This window comes from Leptinotarsa decemlineata, unplaced genomic scaffold, assembly GCF_025532065.1.
Source record: "Leptinotarsa decemlineata unplaced genomic scaffold, Ldec_3_MD MMD2_tig00000133_RagTag_RagTag, whole genome shotgun sequence".
Classification (NCBI taxonomy): domain Eukaryota; kingdom Metazoa; phylum Arthropoda; class Insecta; order Coleoptera; family Chrysomelidae; genus Leptinotarsa; species Leptinotarsa decemlineata.
The window spans coordinates 6,530,186-6,552,441 of NW_027412542.1; the positions used below are offsets into that span (position 1 = coordinate 6,530,186).

The following is a 22,256-nucleotide window of genomic DNA, read 5'->3' on the forward strand; positions in this document are numbered from 1 at the left end:
CTATAGATATTTCAAAAAGTTGGATCATAATTTTCGGTGCCGGTGGACAGAAATACTATAAAAAGGATTTTGTGACCCAGACCAAATTTATTGTGCTATAAAAATGATGCCAATTTTTCTGTGGTAAAGTTATAAACTATTTTAATCAAAATACTTCGTGCATAGATTTTCCATATGCAAGCTTATATCATAGTATAATTAAAACTTAAACACCAGAATATCTATATAATAAAATCAAATTCCGAACTGACGTACATACATTGTATGTACGTCAGTACGTATGGGGCTTTCAACACCCCTATTGCACAAAACACAACAATATGTAAGATCCTACAGTTATCAAATCTCAAAAATTTACAATGAAATTCCGAACAGTTTGAAAGAGATGAAGTTAGATAAGTTTAAAGAGAATCTGAAAATAATTTTATTGAAGAAGCAGAACACCCCTCGATAATAATATTACTAATGTTTTTTGATTTATTTACTTTTTCGTTATATGACGCGTTATGAGGTTGAGTGGAAGAGCAGCTCAATTGAATAGCCAAATAATATTGTCATATAATTTTTTTTAAGCTGAACTCCGCCTATTATGCCAACAATTAGCATTTCAAGATGGAAATAATTATTTATTATGTAAAATGGAAAAAAAAGTCGCTATTGTTATTATTATAGCTAAAAAATTCCAAGCTTTCTGTAATGGAGACTAAGCATTTTGTGCGAAATATACATATACTCTGTTCATCTAAACAAAAGAGTGCTCCAAAATATTATCATGAATAGTGCACGTGATCTCCCATACATGGTGCTAGTACAGAGTCGCACTCATGAATGACCGTTTTTTTAAATAATATGCGGCTGGGTATATGCTTTTTCTAAGGTGTAGTTTAGGGACACATTAGCAGATGCTAATTTGTGTCCCTAAAATGCTTTGATCACATATCTGTCAATGTTTGGGTTACTTTGTTCGTTGGATGGGCAGTGCTTAACGATATAGATTCTTAAGTAGGGACTCAATCTCATATTCAGTTTTAATGCTATTGATGTTATTTGATGTCTACATTTCATTTTCATCGTCATTCGTTTTTTAGCCTTCGAATTATGATTTTATGACTTAACATAGGTACAATATATAGTGATGTGCATGAATAATTTCTTTCATGGCAAATATGAAAGGTGCTAGATAGTTATATCCCGCACTTACGAGTAAGTCATTATAGAATATATCCTGATATTGTATGTTTCAGCAAAACCATTTGAATGCCAAACTTGTGGACGGAAGTATAAGTATAAAGGAGGCATGACGCACCACCTTCGATTTGAGTGTCAAAAAGAACCTACCTTCTGTTGCAGACGTTGTCCTTATAAAACAAAAACTAAAAGTAGTTTAACTAGACACATACTGGCTAGACATACAAATAAAGTATGATTGTTTTCTAATAACTGTATTCATCACGAAAGTGTCTACGAAAAAGTATTTTTTTGCTAGATGATCATACCTAACAGATTATTATTTTTGTTTCGAAACTGTAGCTGCTATTTCTTTCTGCCTGGACAAGCTGTAAAATAGAAAAATATATCGATCAGATAAATACCGAAAAAAAAACTTGTGAAAAATATAAAAATACTTTTATATTAACAAAGAAACCTTTGTTTACATTTTTGATTACGTTAATAATAAATAACTTTATGCGCAGTGCTAATTATATCGCCCCAAAAATATATGTGATGATACCGAATGAAATTCCCAGGCCTAGTACTTTCAAAGACTGGATACTTTATAATGAGCATATAAATGAAAAGTTTATTGTTTCAAATGAATTATGATTTGTTAAAAAAAAATGTCATTTAGATATAAGCAAAATGAACTTATTACCTATTATTGATTCTAGGGTGGGGATTGTATGGTATAAAAAAACGATTAGATCATCTAAGTGAACAATTTGTTCAGGTCAATCCCAACTCCCTACACTGTAGGTTAATGGACTGACACCTGTCAGAAACAACTACTCCGCTAGCTAATACCACGAAGGGAGTTGAATTATATCCGACAGGTGTCAGTACAGGATTATTCACTGAAGTTATGCCTGCATCATGCTGTTGGCGATACAACTGCCACAATTGATTTTCAATTATTAAAACACACTTGTAGATCGGTTTCGGGCTGTTTGGCCACTCGTCAGTGCAAGGTAGTGTCTATCATCAACATAAAGTGGATGATTTCCTATAATTGAAAATGGAATTTCTTCAGAGTATCATTCCTCGAACTAGGCTGAAGCGGACAACAAACAACAGGTTTGTCATCGCCTCATCTGCCTGTGAATGAGGTAACCAACCGCTTATTCGAAATTTGCCCAAGTCCTCGGATAAGGAAAAAAACTTCACAAATAGTCAGTGGGCACACTTGAAGACTGGCTATAAATCAAAACATCTAAGGAAACAATTTGTTCAGGACAGGTCTCAACTCCTTATACTGTAGGTTAATGGACTGACAAATATCAGAAAACAATTACTTCCCTGGCTAATACCACGAAGGGCGGACCGGTTTCGGGCTGTTTTGCCACTCGTCAGTGCAAGCTAGTGTCTATCATCATAGGTGCCAGTGCAGGATTCTTCCGTATGCAGGAATTTAGGAATGCAGCATATGCAGGAATAACATCAGTGAAGAATCCTGCTCTGACACCTGTCGCATAAAATCCAACGTCTTTTGTGGTATTAGCCAGGGGAATAGTTGTGTTTTGATAGGTGTCAGGTTGTGTTTGATAGGGAGTTGAGAGTGGCCTGAACGAATTGTTCTTTCAGATGATTTGATTTATAGCCAGTCTTCAAGTATGCCCACTGACTATATGTGAAAAAAATCGATTAGGTTGAGTTAAACTCACCTAGTTATCTTCAATTATCCCTTTTTATTGAATTCAACAAGTATTACAGAAATAATGAATGGGACATATTGAAAATTAAAAAGGAACTGGAAGGATAAATGTACGATGTATATGCAGATTGAGACCTCAGTGTAGTGAAAGCTTCTTGAATATGGGTTCAAAGTCGAAGCCATCTGATATGAATTGAATATTATTGATGTTTATTATGCTCAGAAATAATTGCGATTCTGTTAAATATCAGACAAATGATATGAGAAAAGGAGGTGGTGTAATTTTAAATTTGTGCGAATTTTGTAAAAAAATATAAGTTTTGAAGTTCTTCCATTTTCTGTCTTTCACACAAATGGTGATGGCTGAATATTTCCTTCCTTCAACTTCTCAACTCATTTTAAAATTTTCCAGGGCGATACTATAAATATCAAGAGAATAACAACACTTGGTTCGTTTGCAACACATGTCAAATGAAGTACAGACATCGTCAATCGGCCCATAGACACGTGAAGACTGAATGTAACATACCAAGATTTTCCTGTGGTTTTTGTTTGATGAAATTTGCTGATAAAAAAATGCTTAAAATTCACAAACGTTTCTGTAGTAAACAATGAAACCTCTACATGAAGAGACTTATTATTCGTTATTATTATTATTATATATGAAGAGGAGAAAGAAGGATTATTGAGATGTGATAAATGTTAATTCATACCGACAAATGTATATAGATATGTTGATAAATAAATATAGAGATGCAGAAGGGACACAAGTTTGAACTCGAAATTGAGTTTCAATTTTTTTTCAAATGTGTGACCCGTTTGCGCCTTTGTGAATAAAGGAATAAAAATACAAACTGTTTTTTTTTCAGTCTGTATTATAACAATTAACTATTATGAAAATAAAAGGTACAACTGGAAATACTTTCGGGGTAGAATGAACCCGAAATAAATAGTTTTCCCAAACACCAGAATTGCAATACTATTTTCGACTCGCGTTTCAGCAACCAAGTTGGCGTCTTCAGGAAATGAAAAAAAAAATCCTAACTAAAAATTGTCTCTACAGGGTGTAACTGAATAAGTGTAAAACATTCAAGGAGGTGATTACTCATCGAAAAAAAGATAGGATCTTTCATATAAAGAAACTTCATCCCTTGTTAAGATACAGCCCCTTAAAGGGGGCACATAAAATTTGTGTAACAATTTTTTTCACAAGCACTGAAAAAGCTACAATATCGAAATTAACCTGACGTTTTGTACTACCAAAACGACACTCAGCCAGTAATTTATTTGGTTTTCCCCATGGTTGTAAGGGGTGAAAACGCAACCTTTAAATTTATTTCTAATGTAACTTTTTGTCTTATTATTTGTTTATTATTTGAAAATTTATTTCAGATAGCCTGTTTCATTCTAAACAAAAAATGTCTCTAGGATTTTTTGCCCAAAATAAACCAGTTCGCAGCAAAAAATTATTTTACGAACATCATAAGTGAAGGCAGAAATTTAATTTTAGAATATTTTCTTATACAAAAGTTACATTACCTTTATATCAAAAGTACAATTATTAAATGTGCATTGCATGAATGATATGTTCCTTGAAATATTCGGTACAAGAGTTGAATTTTCTTGTGTTGAAATTATATTTTTTTCTGCCATGGACACAACTGCCGTTGATGTACCTGGTCGCAAATCGGGTGTGAGTGTTATTTCAGCACTGCCAAACGTTGTAAACACTTTATTAGCTATTTCTGTCCTGTGTGCTACCGATTCACCAACATACTCTTCAGCGACCGTTGATGACTTCCAACCGCCATGTTCTTTAGTGTCATCTGTCCCCTGAAAGTGTAGCAGACGATCTTCGAAATGAATGACCTGTATATGAATTGGCATTCTCAAGTTGAAGAAAATTAGCCACTGCTCCAGGTTCCTTATAAAATTGATTGCTACCCACAACCTGATTGATACATTTTCCATTGCGATATGCATAAAACAGGTGGCGATCCTTTGCTGTTGCTGGACAATGGTAAAATTCAATATATTCTTCAGCAACTACAAATCTCCTGTTTACATCATTCTTTGTTTGCTTGAGTCTCACAAATAATAGCGTTTCCGAATCTTCAATATCATCTAATGTTACCTGGCTGATTTCACAAACTCGACAAGCTCCTGCAACCCCAAATACAACAACAACCTTGGCCATTAAATAAACTTCATCGGGAGCATTATTTAAAAATTCACTAATATGTGTACTCGTTAATATCGCATCTTTCTTGGGCGTGTAACCTTTCCGATTTTGTTTCAGAAATGTAATTAGTTTTAAATATTTTGAAATCTCTACATTATTATTGGATTGTAACATACTGTTAATCATTGAATAATTCGACCACACTGTTGATGGCTTTTGTTGTTGTGCCAGTTCCGAAAAATAAGCCAATAACACCGTCTCCGAGAAAGAATTGCATGTCTATTTCATCTTCCATTCCATGAATCTTGAATACGCGGTTTCATAAATTTTCCGCGATTTAGCTGACAATAATTTTTGTGACGCTACTTTCGCTGCTTCTACTAACTCGGAATTAGGCATTTATCAAAATAACTACCGACCACTAAGTTTGCAATTTTTAAATGAAATCACAGAATTAAATTGGTCATTATTACGCCTTGGTCAAAGACGGAACGGACCTGTCTAAATTTGACAATACTCGTGTCACGAAGTGTTCTAGTGATGTATTGAAGCTATAGGAGCCTCTTGAGACACCCTACATTTTTTTTTATAAGAGAGAGGACATTGGCAGAGCAAGATATTCAGATGATGTTTTGCTGCAAGTTTTTCCGGGTTTTCCTGCAGCTGAAAAAGAAAATGCGCCACTGAAGTTGCCCCGGAGAGCCAATTAATTTTCATTGCTGTTTTTATTTTTATCATTATTAATGAAATATTCTACAAAAAAAATGTACAGATATTTGATTTTTTATTGATTGGTTTCCTTGCAAGGCTATAATTACAACAGCCTACCTGTTTAAGAATTGGAATTTCACATCGATAATTTTCTGACTTTAACATATTGTAATAATATTTTTTTTCAATATTGAATCGTCGTTTTCCCGTCATAGAAAAAAATTGTATATTATACTCCGCTTCGCGTCGGGAGACAACACAACCTCGAGCTGAATTCTAATACTTTTTTCCTTGTATAATAAATAACTATTTATTATTGATTAATGGTGTGTTCGCCCAAATAATAAATCACCTATCACCAGTCCCGACAATACGAAAGGACAATTTACGTTTCGTAATTAACTTATCTATTGAAACCCATTGCTTTCAGCTTGGTATGTCCCTGATAACATTTTTCCCAATATCATATTTTTCTCCACTCAAACCTATGGACACGAAAGATTAGTTTTTTGGAAGCTTTCAGAACTCTGGAAATAGTGTGGCATGATAATCATGAACAGTGATAAAGGTCCCATTCCAAAAACTCCAATGTACTTTCTTATGAATCACTCTGTTCAAACTAACAGTAACTTTCACGAAAAAAGTCCGCAAATTTCTACCCGGAATGATTGATGTGTATCGTGAAGTGAAAGTGTGTTCTGCAAGATGAAAGTGGAGAGTTTTACAGTAAGGAATCAGTTCACTCCATATCCTGAAGACGCCAACTTGGTTGTTGAAACGCGCGTCGCGAAAATCATTGCAGTTTTGGTGTTTGTACGGAATGAAAATTTTGCTTTCTGCAGTTAGGTTGCTTCAAAAGTTTTGACCGTTTTTATGAGTCTACTTCAGTGTATACTTATATATCAGTGACTAAGCGCCATTTGAATAATTTCACTTTTTCGAACGTAACACAAGTGGATTGATTCCATCAGCACGAAAATGCTCGGGATTCGATGAAATCGACGAAGGCCGTTTTTGAATTGTCCTGATTGGCGTAGCTTCTACCGTTATCGATAGATTATCAAATTGCTTAAAAAGATGGTAGACAGTTGGCGAGAGGTCTGGGACTATGGTGGGTGACGCAGAACTTTGATGCCCAACTCGGTTAATTTTTGGATTTGTGAAACGTGCAGATGGGCGTTGTCGTGGAGCAGGATCGAAACTATTCTCTTGACCAGTGCCGGCTTCTGCTGACGCAATTTTCGGTACATTTCATCGATTTCTCTCAGTAGTACCCTGCTGTGATAGTTTGGCCCGATTGTAGAAAGTTATAGTGAATAATACTAGTCGCTGAGTACCATACAGTAACCATGGTCTTTGTTTGGTGGGTTTTCGCCTTTGGGAAATGCCTGGTGTCATAGAGGATCCACTTTTCATCTCACTCGACGATCCGATCCAAAAGAGAATCGTTTTGGTTGCGCTAAAGCAAAGAAGAACAATTTCTGTTCTGTCGATCGTTCCAAATTCGAATTTAAATTTGGAAAAAATGATCAGCATCAATGTATAGAGGGCAAAATTGTCTTCTATAGAGACACAGTAGAATGAATATTCATTGAGATATGGAGCTACAAAAACACTTGACATCAAAACTGTCAAAACTTTTGAAACAACTAAAAAAGTTCAGTTATATTGTGTCAAAAGTTTCGCGTCTTCTACGTTTCCAATCAGCCTGAACAAGCTCTTCTAATAACTTCTGAAGAGAATACCCAATGTTTCTTGTTGAGTGTTCAAAATTAATAGTTTAGTTGGTAAATTTTCGTTATGTAGACACCCGGCGATTTTGAAAAAATTTTTGACTGTACTTACGTATTTTGATGCGTAGATTACGAATCCGAAAGAAAAAAGCGGCGCTCTCCCTTATTTAAAAAGTTACGGCCCTTCAAAGTTCAGAAAAGGGCAACTTGTCAGCCTTCTTTTTCACTAAATAAACTATTTGAAAACACAAGCATTTATTCACTAGGTCACCTTTACACCTTATTCCTCCTTCTTTAACTTTTCACTTCAATAATCAACATTTTTCTTATAAAAAACTTAATTTAAAAACGAATGCTTCTCCTGGTGACATTATTCTATTTTTAGGTTAGTTACTAGTGACATTTCAGAAAAAAGCGGTTGGTATTTGCCGTTGCCTACTATTTCAAATTCGTAATACACCACCAAAAACCAATTTACGATCTGAAGAATGAAGGTAAAAAACATTTGAATTACTTAAGGAATGTGGACTGCATCAGTCGTACCAACCATATCATTAACCTTAAAAACGTAAAATACAGTGATATGTAACCAAAAAGCAGCTCCGTACATTTTTTAACATTTTTATAAGAAATATGTTGATTATTGAAGAGAAAAGTGTTAAAGAAGGAGAAATAAGGTGTAAAGGTGACCTAGTGAATAAATGCTTGTGTTTTTAAATAGTTTATTTAGTGAAAAAAAAGGCTGAAAAGTTGCCCTTTTCTGAACTTTGAAGGGCCGTAACTTTTTAAATAAGGAAGAGCGCCGCTTTTTTCTTTCGGATTCGTAATCTACGCTTTAAAATACGTAAGTACAGTCAAAAATTTTTTCAAAATCGCCGGGTGTCCACATAACAAAAATTTACCGTTTAGTTATATAGTGGGGCATGTGTTAGGTTAATGAAGGTTGTAGATGTATTGAAAAATGAGTCGAAAGCAGAATTAATGACATTGGAAATTTCACTAACCGAGTTGAACCTCTCATTAGAGAGATAAATTTGGAGCTGAGCAGTATTTTCAGGTAAGAATGTTATTATTGTGTCTATAACAGATTTTAAACAGAAACAGATTCTTTTATTGAAGAAACCATTAATTGTCAAATTGATATTTAAAACTCCGTCCACGAAGAGTGCTTTAGAAGTATTAGTTATAAACGAATCAGTTTAAGTAGCACTTTTTTCTCATTCTCATTAGTGGAAAATTTCGTTGGGTCTATGTTTTAGGAGTACAAACCGAAACTTTGAACTAGAGTCCGGTCATTTGATTCTACCATATATTTGATACTCAGGTCGCCACATATAATAATTAGATTGATCGATGACCTATTTGTTTTTGATCATATTGTATATAAGATAAAGAAAATACTTTTGTCTATTTTGTATCAGGTTTATCATTTGTTACTTGAAAATAGTCTAACTTATCGAAACCGGTCTTAACAAATAATAAACTCATAGTAGAAATCAGACAAAAGTATTTCCTTTATTCTACATACATATACTAATATTTTTGAATTTTTTTATCGTAGTAATCGAGAACTTTGGGTAGCCTATCCATAAATGTTTCGACAGTAGCATTGAACAGACGGTATACAATATTCATTTTCCTCTAAAGCAAAAGAAATAGTACAGATCAAATTCCAACACCATTCCGACAGATATTATCTAATATTGACTCATTTTTGAGAACTAGTTCCTGTCTTTGAAGTATTGCGAATTTAACTTAGGCGGTGAATATCTTCTGACTTCAAACTCACTGTTAGGTAAGACTGTGACAAATATTAAATTCGATTCGGTAGGTAGATCGGTAGCCAGGCGGTTCGACGTGATGCTTTGTTTACTCAGTAGAATTGACTGCCGTGTTGGTCGTTGGTTCAAGCCTAAGTCTGAACGATGGATTCCCACTTGCTAGCGTCCAACCCGTGTTAGGAATCACACGTTAATCCTTAGCTCGCACAAGTTTCGACTTCTTAGGGTTGTCGTTCGTAGGGGTGCGACAGCTAGTTAACGGAAAAACAGACAGACAGACAGATTCAAGGAATGACTTTAAAAAAATTCATACAGTAGATTAAGAAAGACTCATTTCTTTAAGTTCTTATTTCTGATTGCCTAGAAGAAATGAAACTGAAAACATAATTTGAGAATAGAGAAACACTGTCTTCCGTAAATTTTCAACACTGGGTGATTAGAACTATATTTCAAACTGAGACAGTGTGGGACGCGATTTACTCTGGGAGTAGGGGAGCGAGGGGTTTGTAACAATTTTCAGAATAACTGCAAAATTTTGAAACCTATCGGTTAAATGACTAAAAATTAAACTGTGATTGAAACTTCAATTCATCCTCTATTAATTGAAACCAAAAAAATTACGAAATTATAGTTAATAACCTCACTATTTGCTTTCCTTTCAAATATACGGTGTCACAACTTACCCTGGGCTTGGGGTTAGTTGTAACATCCATCGGGGTGAGCAGTAACAACAATGAAAATACTAAAATAAAACAAAAAGACACACAATTATTTAGTTTTTATTTATTAAAAACACATCGGCATTAGAAATCACAAAAAATTAAGTCAAATAGTTCTCGTAAGTCTCATAATTATCTTTTTCTTATGTCTTAGGTATGTATCACAATAATCAGTCTTTTTGTAAGATTCTCTATAATTAAATTCAGTCTTTATCTGAGTTACAATTGAATGAAATGAATAAAAACTGGTACATTTTATACTTGATAATGGGGTCAAACCCGAAACCGGTCGTATAAATAAAATTTACCAGTGGTATTTAGACAAAAGTGTTTTCTTTCATTTCATTTAAGTGATCAAGAATTACCATGAAGTAAACAAGTCATAAATCACACATATGAGTTACAAATAATATAAACAAAAGAAATAGTGTCTCTTCTACCCATTCACCTTTTTTCGAATGACAATAAGCGTCATTACAGACCAGACAAAACCACTCCTCAGTTTCAGTGTCTGAATCTGAATTAGATTTCATATTTATTTTTGTTGATTTACCTTTTTCTTTTCCCTTCCCTTCCCCATTCCTTCACCAGTTTTTTTGTTTTTTCTTCATTTCTTCTTTTTCAGGGGTATCGGTCAAAACAGTAGTATTTCTTTTGCGCCTACTAATTGTAGTTTTTCGCGGTGGCCCCTTTGGCAAAAGTCTAATTTTCGATGATGAATTTTTTTTTGTTTTGTTAGAATTGGCTCTTTCGCAGTTTCTATGTGATATACAGTGTGACCCATTTAAAATGGAACCACCCCTGTAGAATGTGCATTTTTCAATCAATCTCAATTTTTTTTTATTGAAATATTAAGCATGAAAAACTGTATCTTGACACTAACTTTCACAATTTTAGTTTCATTTCCAAGGCACTCTATGGTTTTTTTTGTTTGTCAAAAACGGCAAAAGTTTATTAGGCAATTTTTGTTTTCAAATTTGACTACACCACTGGATTCGTAGTCGTTATAAATCAAAACTGTCAAATTTTCATTAAAAAATATTTGTTAACAACGAAGTTACAACAACTTCAATTTTGGAAACAAAGTATTTGTTTGTAATTTTTATTCAGATTATAGACATATTTGAGATCTGACAACACTGTCATCACCAAGTAGAACACCAGTGAATTTGTACAGTGAAAATCCGAAGTCAACAGCTCAATGCGTTCTACAGTTATAACTCCTGAAAATATGGTAATGTGAGAGATTTGTGGTGCAAGCGTTTTGTAATAAAAATCTGACTACGCTACTGGATTTGTGGATAATATTCCCTTAAAATCATTCATTTGAGTGTAGGTTACGAGAAGTGAAAATTAAAATAAAAATTGAATAATTGAATAACTGAAAATTAAAAGTTCATTTTCAAGTTACGCAGTAGTAGACCAAGTTCAGAATCTCATGTCATGGGATCTCCCAATTGCGCTTTTACCAAATCTTGATAGAATCTTGAAGTATTAATGGTCATACTTGTAAGCTTTTTGGAAGTTTCCCAATAATAAATAATAGTACTTTTGTAACAGCGCACCTGGAAAATCACATTTTATGAGATTCTGAACTTACTCTACCTTCTTCTATAGCTGATGAAAACAAAATGTATACAAACAAGTTTCAAAGTATTTATTCAACAATTAATTGCCATTAAGAAAAAACTGATACTAAAATAAACATTGATTTAAAAGTAAACATTCAAATTTTTGTGGCTTCTACCAAACCTCCATTAAGTTCAATACATTTATCGTATCTCTTCCGAATATTGTTTACACTATTTCTTATTTGTTGAACTGTAATTTCGGCACAAGCTTGTCGTATCCTTTGCATGAGTTCAGCTCGATTCGTTGGTCTTGTTCTGTATACTTTTTGTGTCAGAATACCCCACAGAAAAAAGTCTAATATTGTTAGATCAGGCGATCTAGGTGGCCATTCAATTAAGTCACTACCTCGTCCTATCCAATGATTTGGAAACTGGTTATTTAGCCACTCTTTAACAATCCTCGAATTGTGCACGGAACAGCCGTCGAGCTAAAAATATAAATTTACTTGTTCCGCAAGAGGCATTTCATCTATTTCGTCCGATAATTGGTTATTTAGAAATTCCAAAAAATTTTGCCCGTTTATGTTTCCATCAAAAAAATATGGACCTATTATTCTATTTTGTACTATACCACACCAAACGTTAACTTTTTCGGAATATTGACTTTTACAATTTATGATCCAGTGCGGATTTTCCGTAGCCCAATACCGAGCATTTTGCGATGAAACTACCCCATTGGTGCTGAAAGAAGCTTCATCACTAAACATTATGCAGTTTAAAAAATTTCTTGTATTCAGGTACTCGCCTTGTGCCCACAAACAAAATTCCATACGTTTCACTTCATCACCTGCCTTTAAAGAGTGAATAAATTTAGGTTTAAATGCTCTCATTTTGTTTTGTTTAAGACATCGTCGAATAGTCTCTCTCGGTAAGTTTAAATCCAAACTGGCGACTCGTAAACTTCTGTTTGGGTGGTTTCTAAAATAATCTAAAACAGCACCTTCGTTTAAATTTCTTCTTCGGTGATTATTTTTTAAAATATGTTTGCTGACTGCACCGGTTTCTTTAAATGTTTTGTTAATTTTACTGACGGTGCTTCTGTCAATGGGAAGTCGATTTGGATGTCTGTGATTAAATATCCTAGCTGCTTCTCTTTCACTATGATAATTGTCCCCAGAAATTCTCACAATTTCAATTCTTTCTTCTAATGATAATTGCAAAGCCATTATTAAATGCACGTAGCTAACAACTATTATTTTATTCATGATTAACTGTCAAAATCACAGCCTACTGTTGATTTATTATAAAACATTTGCATAATGAGTTCAGCTTCCTCAAATTATTGATATCTCCTCTAAAAGATTGTTTTAGCTGAGTTATGAAGAATTTACAGGGAACAATTTTTGTCCTGCTCTCTGTTTTATTATTGAATAAATGATTTCCATGCTTTAAATCAATTTGATTTTAGCGGCTATGCGGAAGAATGTACTAAGTACTGCATAACTTGAAAATGAATTTTTAATTTTCTGTTATTCTAGAATACACTTCTCGTAACCTACACTCAAATGAATGATTTCAAGGGAATATTATCCACAAATCCAGTGGCGTAGTCAGATTTTTATTACAAAACGCTTGCACCACAAATCTCTCACATTACCATATTTTCAGGAGTTATAACTGTAGAACGCATTGAGCTGTTGACTTCGGATTTTCACTGTACAAATTCACTGGTGTTCTACTTGGTGATGACAGTGTTGTCAGATCTCAAATATGTCTATAATCTGAATAAAAATTACAAACAAATACTTTGTTTCCAAAATTGAAGTTGTTGTAACTTCGTTGTTAACAAATATTTTTTAATGAAAATTTGACAGTTTTGATTTATAACGACTACGAATCCAGTGGTGTAGTCAAATTTGAAAACAAAAATTGCCTAATAAACTTTTGCCGTTTTTGACAAACAAAAAAAACCATAGAGTGCCTTGGAAATGAAACTAAAATTGTGAAAGTTAGTGTCAAGATACAGTTTTTCATGCTTAATATTTCATTAAAAAAAATGGAGATTGATTGAAAAATGCACATTCTACAGGGGTGGTTCCATTTTAAATGGGTCACACTGTATAATTTCCGTAGAGCTTATGTCAAAATCAGGTGAAGAATCTAATAGTTCCGGTTTTTCAAGTTCCAACGTCAAATTTAACGCACATAAGACGTCGCAAAGCCACAGTCTTGGAAAATATCATTCAGAGGCCATATTCCGAAAGTTTAAAACCCACTCATAAAATTTACTGGGTTTAAGGCGAGTGGCAGTGGCAGTCATTTATAGTCATTGTTTTTCCTGAATTATTATGCATCCATGCTATCTCCGCTCTATTTACCTAGTTTTCAAAAGGGCCTACGTCTAAAGTTTGCAAGTTGTCAGAGCAGTGAGGGGGTAATGATAACATGTAAACATTGTTGTCTTTAGACTTTTGAACAACTGCAATATTCACATGTGAACTATGATTATACATAGAGAAGTGATAAAACTGGTTCTTCCTTGGTGGGTTTTGCGTGTTTAATAATAAAATGATCCATAAAAACCACAAATTATTTTTCTGTCATCCTCCCGGAAGAATTCCCAGCTCCAATGTAATCTGGAGGCCCACCGCGAACAAACATTTCAGAATATTTGTGCCTGGAAAAAATAAACATGGGTGAAATAAAGTTACCCGCAGCATTACAGGCACAAGCAATTAATTGTTATAAGGGTTCCTCTCTCAGCCGGTGTTATGGTACCAACTTATTTCTGGCCACGAGCAGCTACAATTTTTTTAGGTTTTTAGTTCCATATTCTAGGAGCGCTGAACTCGTATTTTCAGAGAAGACATTGATATATTTCAAAGAAAGCATCAACATCAGTCTCATTGAAAGATGTTGCCCGACTCAGTGACGTCGCTTCCGGTGTCCTTAAAGACAAATTAGGATTTCTGCGCATACAATTTTGGAAACAGTCGTGACCTGCCAGGTTATTTTCGTGCTAAGAATTGGAAATACTTTTGGCATTAAGATGCACAGCGCAAAGGATCCACTTTCATGACACGTGACAATCCCATCCAAAAAAGGATCGTTTGGGTTGCGCAATAGGAAAGAAGAACAAATCTCAGAACATGACAATTTCGTTCAGATCATGGGATACTCACTTTTCGGGCATGTCGATCTTTCCAACAGGTTTCAAACCATCAAAAACCGCATGGGAGCTGACGACTAGTTCTTCCATCATCCCATACATGGTTTATGATGGGTCAGTATCCATCAGGGTCCTTCGAAGCTAAAACCTTTGAAACGAAATTTCGCAAACCAAGATCGAACATTGCCTGGTTATTTTTTCAGGTTGTTTTTCAGGCGTTTTGGATCAATTAGAATTCGTAGAGAAAAATTGGCCAAAAATCCCATAACGGCATCATATAGTAAAGAACTGAAAATAGGCAAATGATTAAAATGTAGAAAAAATTAACAGCATCAATATAGATAATAAAAAATTCTTTATCAAATAAATATTTATTGAGATATGGTGCTACAAAAACACATGATATTAGACCGGACGAACATTTAATTTTTTTCAATTTAATTTTTTCAGTGTATTTTAATTAGATACATACAATTTAATTACATACAAGTAATTGAAAGATATAGTTATATATTAAATGAAAAGTAGGTATCTACTCTTGAAATCAGTAACTATAGAAGGTCGTGATTTTTTCAATTTCATGATAACTCAAATTTCAAATACTTGATGTCACATGAAATATAACGTACTCCAAAATGAAAGAAGAATGCATGTCAGTAGTGAATTCTGCTCAGCATGACATGAGAGCATATTCAATGTTATCATCGATGTAGTATGGTTATCAATAAATAAATGATGACATGTACTAACCTCTTTCAGAAAGAATACGATACCGTTGCCTAAACTGTGACAAATCATATACTTCAAAAAATAACCTAAGGAGGCATCAGAGGGTAGAATGCGGAAAGGAGAAATCTCTTGTCTGTTATTTCTGTGATAGAAAGTATTACTACAAACAGGAACTGGAAACTCATCTCAAGCTGAAACATAACATGATTTTAAAAAGTAGTGGATTGGTAGACTGAGAAAGCTTCTATGATTGTTTCAATAAATTGGCGAATAGCGAGTTGATATAAAAAAATAGAGAATTGCTTTTTTAGAAATTTTTGTAGACTGAAACAACAGGGAATTGGAGCTGTCATTAAAAAAAAGTACTCCATTCTCTCTCATATTTTAAAAAATGTTCTCCGTCGGTTCAATATTAGACTAAAAGCACATGAAATTTTTGTTTTTTTTTTCCTACAATAATTGAGTATGCAGAGAAATTGGACGTAAAATATTTTTCAGATGCCACAACTAATCAACTATACATGAGAGAAAAATTAGTAGTCACTTGAAGTTGCAGTTTTTCCCAGGTAGAAAAAAAAAGCAACTGAGCAATAGCCGGTGTGCAGGTTTTCATAGGAAAAAATGCGTTCTATTTTTTTATGAATACAGATGCTAGAGGCTAACCCCCCCAGAGTGCGTGGTTTTGTAATATACTGAAAATTCAATCTAGTACTTTTTTTTATAATCCACTAAAGTGGAGGCACACATTTTTCTGTTGAAGAAATAGCTATATAATTTGAAGAAAGAGAACAAAGCATTGTCTATTCTCATTACAATAATAAAACTCCATTTTTCGTACTGTTGAAACAGCTGGGGCACTCCGAAAGACAAAAAGGAGTGTTCAGGGTGATTATACGAAACATCATAAACTGAAAGAGCTTTATTTGATGTAACCAGTTTCGTTTCAGTGATGATCTAAAACCATTTTTTTTCTCGAGATTTATTACTACTACGGAGGCACATCTTCACCGGCAGCACGAGTTTGCATATTTTAATGATTATCTAGAGGTGATTTCCAATTGAGATTGTAGGGTTTTTCCTTCAACTATGTACCTAAGAGACATTTTATTTCGTTATTGATTTTTTATTTTGTATTATAATTTTTTGTTAAAAAATTAACTTTTCATAACTATTATCGAGCAGTCGAACAAAATATCCATCTGCTTGGGTTTCTTTATGTGAATTCCTTTCATTTTATTTTTACTCAGTATGTTTATATTTTTTCATGGCAAATCATTGAAATGTTCTCTTCTCTCTAACTGAGGTTTATTGCCGAGAAACACATGGATATTTTAGAATGACAGACACCACTTGGGTAAGATTTTTATGTATTAGACAACGGCCCAAGTGGTTAATCTTCTGGGAATATATTTATGACGCCGACCATATTGTCACTGGCGATTTTATTCGAAAGGGACTGAAGAAACATTTTTCAAACCGAGACATTGATTCATTGTTCTGGGATTTCGGTCGGGCTATTCCTAATTTTTATTCTCCTCGCCTCGAGGTTTCACTATTTTCTGTTTGTTCGTTTTGTTTGTGTTGTTAATAAATTGTATTATTTGTAACCGCTGCGTCCGATTAATTAATAATTCACCTATCACCCTGTCCCGACAAGGTGAAAGTAACCGGGTTCAATTCAATGCCACGAAAACCCAGTTAGAGGTTTTCTCCAAAAAGATAAATATCTCCGAACCGGATATAATTATAGCAGGACAGACAATTCCGCTTTTTGTTACGATAAAGTGGTGGGAATTAAAATGGACACCAATATGTCTTGGCATAATCATGTCGCTGGAATTGCAGACGCTTCTCAAAAGCTTGGAACACTGTTCCAAACCCGAACCAGAAAACTGTACACACCTCAGCAACTTTTGATGCTTTGAAAAGCTCAGATCAGACCTTCTTTGGAGTATTGTTTTCATGTATAGAGCCCCGCATACACTGGAGTTGCTGGATTCTTTCCAGGAAAAAGCCATCCGCCTGATGGGAGGCACGAACAACCAACCATGATAGTCTGCAACAATGGAGGTTGGAAATTTGCCTTTCTTTTATAAATACTTTCACAGGAGGTGTTCAATTGATTTGGTACATTTGATTCCACCAAGAGCGGTACATATTAGAAATACGCGACGGACTAAGGATTTTCCTATAGTGCTTGTTTGTCCTAAAAAAAGAATAAGAATTGGTGAGAAATATAATCAACATAAAAACTTTTTTGAAACAAGTATCTTGAACAAATAATATTTTTTCAATTATCGAAGAAGAGGTTTTTTCTCCTTTGCACATTGATCTTGGTCTAATTGGTAACTTTGTCAGAGCCATGGACACAAAAGTTCCAAATACCTGAAATGATTATTTCAATTGCTAAATAGATGGACACTTGTACCTGTTTTTTTAATGTACTGGAAAGATTTCCAGGCATCAATAAAAATGAATGACTTTGAAAATGTATGTAGGAATTCCTGAATTACTTTTAGGAATGAGGAAATTTGTTTCATCAAGACATCCGAGCGATTGAAACATCATTACAAGGGTATTGAAATCCAATAGCATTTAAAGATTATAGGTAGTTTCCTAATGAATATGATGTTTATAAAATTCCTCTTTTTATGTTGAGATTACGTGCTATAGCTTTTCATTTTTCTACTGATGACCAGGAAAGTTGGTGCCTTCTGAAGAAAAACCTACTTCCTGATCAAGGAACCGAATTTCACAACAGCAAAATTCGTCGAACACGCAAAACATTGCGTTGCCTTTCACCAACAAACTGAACATAGTGAACAGCTGAAACAGTGAATATATGTTTGAGACGAGTGTACCGATATAAAAAAATCGCTAATCGTATGTACCTTGCCTGCGAAATTCGAACATTCACCTAATTTTTTGAACAGACCTCGTATATGGCAAACGTTTCGGCAAAGTTTGTTCCAATGTCATTTTTACTGTTTTCTTAAAGATACAACACATGAAATTTGTCAGCAACTTCTTCCAAGTTCTGACAGCAATCGCAAGTCCTTGAAAACGCAACTCTTGACTGTCATTCCAGACTCATTAGAGATATATTCAGTAGTAAGCATTCAAACATATGCGAAGTTAGTATAGAATGAAATGTTTTTCAGGTGCTCCGATAGGACCATTTCCATGTCCAAAATGTTCCAGAGTTTACATGCACAGTACCTCCAGAAGAAGACATATCAAATACGAATGCGGCAAAGAGCCAACGTTCAGTTGTGTTGTTACCGATTGTGATTATATAGCGAAAAGAAGGACTCACCTGCAAGTACACATGTTGAGAAGGCATAATTTAATAATGAACAAAATGTGAACCGCTGGAAAGTTTTTTGGAATACATGTAAGATATACATAATGTTGGTTTTCATAAATCTTTCACAACGTATGGTAATGAACAGGCGGTTGATCTGTTTCGAACTTCAGAAATATAGTTGTTAAGGGATCGAAATAGGTTCACATGGAGATTTGGGGCAGTGAAAGCCGAAGAGAAAGACAAGTAAGAGGTCACAGCTTTCTCCCACTATGACAGAGAACAAGTCTTGTTCAGAGGTCTTGTATATGCACGAATTTAATACATATACATGATAAATATCTTCATTTACCTTCAGATATTCACACAACTTACTAGGATTCTCAATCAAAACAGTAGCCAGCTGCAAGTTTTAACTATTATCAAATAGTATACTTACTCAAGTTCAAGGATCTACTGTCTGGTTTTATACTGATGTACAGAGTGGGCCAAGCTGGGCATTCCTTTCTGAAAGTGTCCAATTTGGCCCACTATGTAGGTACATCACTTATAGCCACGATATTTATTAGGAATGAAATATTTTTTTGGTTTTGACAGAGAGAACTTACAAATATATTTTGTATCAGTGAATATGATTCAATGATTGATTTTTACTAGAGGCAATTCTTTATCTGCAGTTGGTTCCTCAAATCAACGATACGAAACTAACTTATGACGATACTTTATTTCAGGAATATAGAATGTATGTAGTGTTAGTTCAGAGTATGATATGGCTTCTCAAATTACGAATAAAGTTTCAATACCTTCTTCGAATAAGACTTCTAATGTATCAATTTCTGTCATATAAATCTGGTACTTTATTATCAAATTGTCCTAAGTTTTATTCGAGAAAATCAATAATACTTTCAAATGTTTTATTTGCAGCTTTGTGCATATATTTTACTAGCGACCCGACCCGGATTCGTCCGGTAGCAGAACTTATATGATAAATATTTTTCATTGTCATAGTGTCACAGCTTATCAATAAAAAATGTTCCCGTTACTACCTGAAGAACCTGATCCGGAGTTTTGCCCAATAGAAAATTCTAGAATAGTTAAGAACACTGGAGAGTATTAGAAAGCAGTTCACAACATTCCAGAACATCCTTAAATATTCTAAAACATGGTTGAATGTTCGGGTATAATCTGGAATGTCTTTTAACATTCCGGTTAAACATTCAGAACAGTCTCGAATTCTGTAGAATGTTCTGGAACATTGTAGACCTGTATATGAAGCAAGATTCATTGAGCTCTTATCACAATAATGTATTGATGACAGGGTAATTTTGTCAACAACTATTTCTTTTAGGCGTCATCATTTTTCCCTGTATAACTTGTGGCCGAGTATATAAAGCGAAACGCTCTTTATGGAGACATATCAAATTCGAGTGTCTGAAACAGCCTAAATTTAAGTGTCCAGTTTGTCCATATCGAGCCAAGCAGAAGTCAACTGTTATGTCCCATATCAGCAACAGACATTCCAATAGCCATCCTCTATATTCTTCTTTATGAAACATTTCAGAAAAGCATGGATTCTAGTCACTGAAATATGATATTATTGTAATTCAAATATACACATTTCAAAAAATACGTTGTGTTTTCAAATATTTTCTTTAAAATTACACATATTCCACCATTCCATATTATAGGTATATTATTTAGCATATTTGTGTTTTTCGGTTTTTTCATGGTTGGAGAAAATAAAAACTGTCCAATAAGTGGAAAGTATCTGATCATACAAAAACAAAAGGAAATCTACAATTTTCATAAATGGACAATTTCATCATTGACTCTGATTTTTGAGGCTGTTCTGTTTGATATTTGTTTATTGATAATACAATTTTTTCCTATCAGTATACAAATGAAGGACAGGTATGAATTGATTTAGATCGTGGAGTTATTACCATCAGACTTGATAGTATCATTTTTGCAATGACCATTGAAAACAACATCAATGACATGATAGTTTTCATCACTTTTCTTGTAACTTATCAACTTTTTGCACTTCCACAAAAAATGTGCGTATATTTCTTCAACAAATACAATAGTATGAAAGAAGTTTCTGAAATACCTACTTATAATGTTGCATTGAATTTTGAAAATTGATTTCTAATGAATGAAAATGATCTCTTGAACCTTTTATTATTGTTCAAGGTTAATGCAATTATCTTGAATATTCTGAAAAATATCAACTCGCTGTTTTATTATAATAAATTGTATCAACCCAGTTCACCTCGGACTCCACTGTTTGAGAACTCTTTCATTTGGATAACTGCATTTATGTGAAATAAACTTCCTGAGAACCTTTTTCCAAAAAAATTTAGACTCCAGCGATTCAAATCCAATAGTCTGGGTTACAAGATTCGAAATGACCTCTAGCAACTTTTTTAAAAATTTTACTCGAAAAAATTGCAAAAGTTATGAACAATTTACTGAAAAAAGGGGGGTTCGGTTTTTAATTTAGAGGCGAAAACACTTTTCTTTTTTTTTTTCTGAATTCTATATTTATTGAATCAACTGAGTATACATTACACTCAATCGAAGTCATTACAATTATCTTTTAAATAATCAATCATATTTCTCATATCAAATTTTTTTACGATATCTTTACTTTACTTTACTTTACTTTACTTTACTTTACTTTACTTTACTTTACTTTACTTTACTTTACTTTACTTTACTTTACTTTACTTTACTTTACTTTACTTTACTTTACTTTACTTTACTTTACTTTACTTTATTCACAACGTATACAGATTACAAATAATATTACAAATAATAATTACAAATAATAATTACAAATTAATAATAATACAAATTTAATAATAATATATAAATATTTCTTATCCCCTTTCATATATTGGGACCTTTCACCTAAGCGCAAATGCGCTTGTGTTGTGATAGGTATCCCTTTTTTCAAAAGGAGATTTTTATTCTGTCAGACATTTTATATACATTTGATATTTCTGGAGAATGGAGCTTTCAAGTATATGTGTTCAATATAATCTTTCAATAATAAGTTGATTGTAGCGTAGAAATGATTTTATAGCAATTTTGTATTTCTTTGTCTATAATATTCCTGGACTCGGGTGGTGGTAAATTGAAAAGTTTGAACAATAAAAATTATTTCAACCCATTGAATATCATTATTAAAAAAATTCACACAGTTAATTAACTCATTTTTACAAATTTTAAATCTACATGAAAACCTGATAATTTTAAAACTGAAAATTTCACTTCTTGGAGCTTTTCTTGAAAACCTACAAAAAAGATTCCCGTTGGAAAAATTTGAAAATTTTGATTTTCCACTTCGTTATTTATAATCAGATGTTAAAAAGTGAAAAATTAAATCAAAGCAATGAAATATTTTTTTTCATTCAAATTTGTTCGTATTATTATTATTCAAAGTTACATAAAAATGATTTTCCATAATTTTCAGCTCTATTTGT

The 22,256-nt window shown here is 33.5% G+C and overlaps 2 long non-coding RNA genes across 2 annotated transcripts; both read left to right on the forward strand.

The window, feature by feature from the left end:
* Window positions 1-661: 661 nt before the first annotated feature.
* Window positions 662-3,723, forward strand: LOC111502558 (uncharacterized). Its single transcript, XR_002721741.2, has 2 exons — window positions 662-1,420; window positions 3,282-3,723. It is a non-coding gene; the product is annotated as an uncharacterized lncRNA (long non-coding RNA).
* A 4,680-nt stretch (window positions 3,724-8,403) lies between these two features.
* LOC141481268 (uncharacterized) lies at window positions 8,404-20,397 on the forward strand. Its single transcript, XR_012464846.1, has 3 exons — window positions 8,404-8,552; window positions 18,626-18,858; window positions 20,117-20,397. It is a non-coding gene; the product is annotated as an uncharacterized lncRNA (long non-coding RNA).
* Window positions 20,398-22,256: the final 1,859 nt, after the last annotated feature.